At 42.9% G+C, this 5517-nt stretch overlaps 1 long non-coding RNA gene across 1 annotated transcript; it reads right to left on the bottom strand.

The window, feature by feature from the left end:
• On the bottom strand, positions 1–1542 carry LOC142267562 (uncharacterized). The gene is made up of 3 exons (XR_012733425.1): positions 1429–1542; positions 309–447; positions 1–222 (listed from the first exon to the last, which is right to left on the bottom strand). It is a non-coding gene; the product is annotated as an uncharacterized LOC142267562 (long non-coding RNA).
• Positions 1543–5517: the final 3975 nt, after the last annotated feature.

Here is a 5517-nt window from a genome sequence, read left to right as displayed (position 1 = left end):
ACCAAGTACCCCATATCCCTGGGTGCTACACAGCCATATCCTGAGTACAAAGACTTGAATGTGCGCAGCACGTCCACACACTCTTATGTATGTGCAGTCAGTCATATACTCACAGGCCCCATCCGCCATCAGGCAGCTGCACAGATCGCAGGTACCGCACCATCTCCTTCTTGGTAGCGTCAGGGAGGGGCGTCTGTGTCACGTGGCATACAATCAGCAGACCTAAAGAGTATCACAGATTTACAGCAAGTAAAGTAGACGAGAGTCAGATGTAGTGATGGTGGTCATGTATCACTGACAAGTCTCACCTGGCATCAAGAACAGTGGGCCGCCATAATCCCCAGCCCAATGGCCATCCTCCGCTTGTAAGGCAGAATAAAATGTTAGTCCATTTTCTGCTCCATCCTGGGCCGTATTCGCCTTGGGTAAGTCTTTTAAAAATTCACTCTGCACGAGAAAGTAAAAGCCGCGTTATTGATGGTCAGCTTATACCGACGTATATGGATCAATAAAACGCTACGGGTCAGTGCACTGTCCGAGGGATAACGGATGTGTGAATACAGCATTAAGGGTGCTTTACATGCTGCGACATCGCTACCGATATATCGTCGCGGTCATGTCTTTAGTGACGCACAGCCGGCGCCGATAGCGACATCGCAGCGTGTGACACCAAGGAGCAACAATCAACGATCGCAAAAACGTCAAAAATCGTTGATCGTTGACACATCGCTTGTTTTCATAATATTGTTGGTGGTGCATGCCGCTGGTTGTTCGTCGCTCCTGCGGCGTCACACATTGCTATTAACTCATTTTTAAGCCAGCAATGCAAAGGTTATGTTATTGGATGAAGGCTGGGCACAGTTTTTGTTTTACATCATACTATATATTGAACAATTTGAAAGGTAAATTCCTTGAGATTTATTTTTTTAATTTTCTGCGATTTTCTGCGCGTAGCACTGAAAAACCTAATTTCATGCAATTTTGCCTTTCTATATTTGCTCCATTGTGTCTGCATTAGGCATCATAGACTTTAGGAAGACTTCCCTTTGATATTGAAATCTGGTGATTTTTTATGTATGATTTTTTTTCTAATATATGTCCACTTTTTTGCTTATATTTTAATGATTTATGACCACAAACCACAACAAAGTTTAAGGTTCCGGGTAAAAAGAGAAATCATGCAGATTTATTATGTACTCCAATTGCAAAAATGATTTTTAGTCCTAAATGTAAGTACACAAAAAATAAAATTAAAAACGTGTCCTCAAATGTGGAGAACCCCTAGTGCTGCTCTCCTGCAGTTAAAGGGAGTGTTTCACTTTCTTATACAAAAGTATCATTATTTATAAGGTTTTCAATACTGGATCTTTTCTTATCTAAACTCCTTAGAAAAATAATACAGGCTGCATGTGAATAAGTGTTAGGTACCGTGTCCAGCCCCAGCGAGTGCACCTCCAGGGCGGATTGTGGACGGTCGTCTCCCTCCACATAGCGCCAACACTGTCTGCCCTCCGTACAGGACAGGCGCCAGCGGGTGAGGTCTGTGGCTGGATGGCTCTTGTAAGGACCCCCCCTTCTGCGCAGACACCTGGGGGAAAAAAAAATTGCAAAATGACTTTCTAAGTTTAATTTTAATTATTACCATTAAAGGGGTATTCCCATCTCCAAGATCCTGCCCTAATATGTAGTAGATGTAATAATAACAATATTAGCAAATACCTCCAATTAGAAATGTAGTATAGTTCTCCTGATTATCTATGTCTCTTACCTCATGTGCAGGGCATTGCAGCTTAGGTATCCATAGTTATGACCACTTGCAACTTACTATCACTATATGAGTCTTCGTAACCATGGATACCTAAGCTGCAATGCCCTGCAAATGAGGTAAGTGACATGGCTATATCAGGAGAACTATATTGCATTTCTAATTGGAGATATTTGCTATTATTATTATTATTATTATTATTATTACACCTACAACATATTGGTATAAGATCTTGGAGATTGGGATAGTCTTTTAAGAATAACCGCAAATAATAGTGTCAGAAATACTGGACAACTGCATAAATAGCAATTCCCCTTTATACTCAGATTTGACTAGAATACAATAAAACCAGCTCAGGGCTATGAAGAACCTAAACCTGACATTACACAAGGTTATGTTGGATCGTCACCAGGCTGCTTCTCCGGTGATTGCAGGGACAGTTCCCTAATACTCACGTCCCCTCGCTCATTTCTCTGTTCTGCACCTGGTTACTGTCTACCGCTCCATCCCTTAAAACCCAAAGTGGTAACGCATTAAGACCCAGAGGATTCTAGGACTTGTAGTTCTTAAAACCTCTCAATCCAAAGCCCGAGATACGGTAAAGGACTACATTTCCCAGACAACACCGCGCCGCCAGATCCTACATCACGCTATCCTGACATGAGCAGAGACAGCAGGAGCCAATCACAGCGCTGATAGCTGTATACATGTAGGCGGGGCCATCAGCTATCAGCCAATGGGTGGTGACAAATACAGAATAGCGTGTTCCGTCAAGTGCTGTCCCCGAGTCTCTGCAGCTGTCGCTTCAGTGTGAGGTCAGCGCTGCCGGGAGGCGGAGGAGCGGAGAATAAGCTCCAGTCCTTATATTGACAAATAAAAGGAAACTGGTTTTCTGTAATATTTCTCACGACCCTCCCATTCAATTTTGTTGTGACACAAATAAAAACCCCCATTATGTCACCTGCAGCTCAAACTCTACTTACTGCTCACTAAACCTGCCAGGTGCAATATGCATCCAAGACCATGAGCAGTTCTGGGTGTATATTGCTAATCCCTGCCTAACCGTCCCTGTATACACTAGCATACAGTAGATAAAGCGAGCTTTAGAAAAAGTATTTCTAAAGATCCTTTCTGATATGCTAATGAGTGAGGGGACTAGTCCCCTGGGCGTTAGTTCCCCTGACTAGTCGGCCCCATTAGCATGTTAGCACGTCCCTGTGGGCCCCTGTAGGCGTGCTCTCATGCTAATGAATGCGCAGGATCACAGGATGATCTCACTCAACCCTCCGCTGCCATCGCGTCCGACACTGGATTTCGGCTCAGTGCACATGACCCCGCAGTGTCCATATTTCTAATCCATACCTAACTGTCCCTGTATACACTAACATAGATAAAGAGATCTTTAGAAAAAGTATTTATAAAGATCCTTTATGATATGCTAATGAGGCCAGGGACTAGTCGCAAGGGCTGTAGCTCCTGCGCTCATTCTGCTCTCTTAGCACGCCCCTGGGGGCTAACATGCTGTTGAATGGCCAGCGTCATCAGTGGTGATACGCATACCTGTGTTTGTTGTCACGGACTCAGACGCCGGGTTTAGGCTCAGTACACATGATCCGAAGTCACCGACACTTCTGGTCATATTTCTAAAGTCAGTTTATCTTATGAACATTACCCCTTCAACTAGTCACAGGGGCGGGGGCGTTAGTTTCCCTGACTAGTCGGCCCACATAGTGTGTTATGAGGCCCCTGTGGACTTGATAACATGATTTACAAGAGCCGGTGTCATTGCCAGCCCTGTACAAATCTTGCACATGCGCAGCTTTGTTCCCTCACATCACTTAACCTCTGAAGCCGGGTGTACGCGTCCCTGCATCAGAAAGGCGCACTGCACACGGGGGCAGAGATACCATTGGTGTATCCTGTGCGGCCGTACAGGGACCCAAGAGGTCTGGGGGCCCATTTATACCCCAAAAGCAGGTGCAACTTTGCATTTTTATGAGCTCTTGGGCTGCAAAGGGCCCATATATTCTTCTTGCACAAGGGCCCTCTTCTGTCTGTGATCTCTCCCGTCCAGTCCCTGGACTTGTACTTCCTGCAAAGTTATTTTCTCTGATGAAGCCCTTCTGACTCTTGAGGACATCTAGATGAATGATTGTCCTGTATAAGCAAAACTATTTTTTTTTTTTTTTAATTAAACTGAACTACAAAAGTGATTTTTAGCTTTGCATACATGCAGTTAAGTAAAAAAAAAAAAAAAAAATGTCCCCAGAGGTGGACATCCCCTTTAAATTATGTTTTTTCTGTAATGAGTTATTAAGGTGAGGCGATATTTATCAAGTTACACTTGGATACATCTGTAGTGAGATATAGTTTGGAGAACAAGTCTGGAGGGTACAAAGACTACTTTTCTGCCGTCACAGACCTCTGTGCCACATATGATATGAGCAGGAATATCATTGTCACAAGAAGGTTGGGGGAGCCTGCGTGCAGATACTGCTTAGATGCCTTCAACTTAACCTAACAGTGAAACTGCTGATTAGAAATGTGCAGCCCTAAAATGCATTACATGAAAGGTCCACTACATGTACATAGGGTTTTGGTGGAGGAAAACTTATCAAATAATTTGTTCATGGAAACTGTTTGTGCTGCCCCTCGTCTGTACTGTGTGAACTCAGTCTAAAGGCCTGTTCAGACCAGAGTATTATGCAGATGCGTGCCGTCTGAGTAAAATCAGTGTGACTCAATAGGGCTTTTCAGATGACATTTTTTTACACAGACGCTCAGTAATTGCAGCATGCACTATGCTTATCTGAATGCCGAATGAAACTCACCCATAGAAGTCTATGGATCTAAAGAAAAAACCCTGATTCCACACACATGTTGATTTAATCTGATTTTTATGAATACACTAGCTGTAGTACCCAGTGTTAGTAACTAAGTGTCTTTCTGTTTCTCTCTCACTCTCTCCCTGCCTCTTTCCTTGCCTGGCTGTCTCTGTCTGTCTGTCTGTCTCTCTGTGTCTGTCTTTCTCTCTCTCTCTGTCCATCTACTTCTATTTATTTTAAACACGAGGTTAAATTTTCCCCTCAAAACATAGTCTATGACGTTCCCTAAGTCACATGAGGTGGCTGTGAAAAATGTCATGATTGTAAATGAGACGGTGCGGATTCCTTTAGCGGACACACACACACACACACACACACACACACACACACACACACTCCAATACATGTACACATTCATACATACATTCAGCTTAATATATTAAATCTCCAATATGAACTAAGGAAACTCTATTTGATCCTGTACATTTTTTAATGTAGATGTCTGAAAAGGGATTGCACATGGACATAAAAAACGGACACATTGACGACAACATGAGTTAAAGCTTTCTGGATGAAAATCGGATGAATATTCATACGCTCGAGTGACCCGGCCTCAGTCTTCTTTCTCTTCTGATCAGACTTTTAGAACTTTTTGTCTAAATCTACTGAGATCATGTAACTCATTTTTGCCGATGTCATTCTTCATGACAACGTATAATTGGGCTAAGAAAAATTGTTATCCAATGTAAAAAAAATCACCATTAGATTTGCAAACTGGATAATGTACAGTCACGGCAATATCAGAATCCTCCCTTGTTTCTTGGCTCTCCTAATAATGGAACTCATCCCCAGGATAGTGATTCTAATATTGCAATCAGCTGGTAGTGATGGATTAGGGAATCATCTGGGATAGTATAAAGTGCAGAA

Source organism: Anomaloglossus baeobatrachus, unplaced genomic scaffold (genome assembly GCF_048569485.1).
Source record: "Anomaloglossus baeobatrachus isolate aAnoBae1 unplaced genomic scaffold, aAnoBae1.hap1 Scaffold_296, whole genome shotgun sequence".
Lineage (NCBI taxonomy): Eukaryota > Metazoa > Chordata > Amphibia > Anura > Aromobatidae > Anomaloglossus > Anomaloglossus baeobatrachus.
This window is presented reverse-complemented; position numbering and strand designations above follow the sequence as displayed.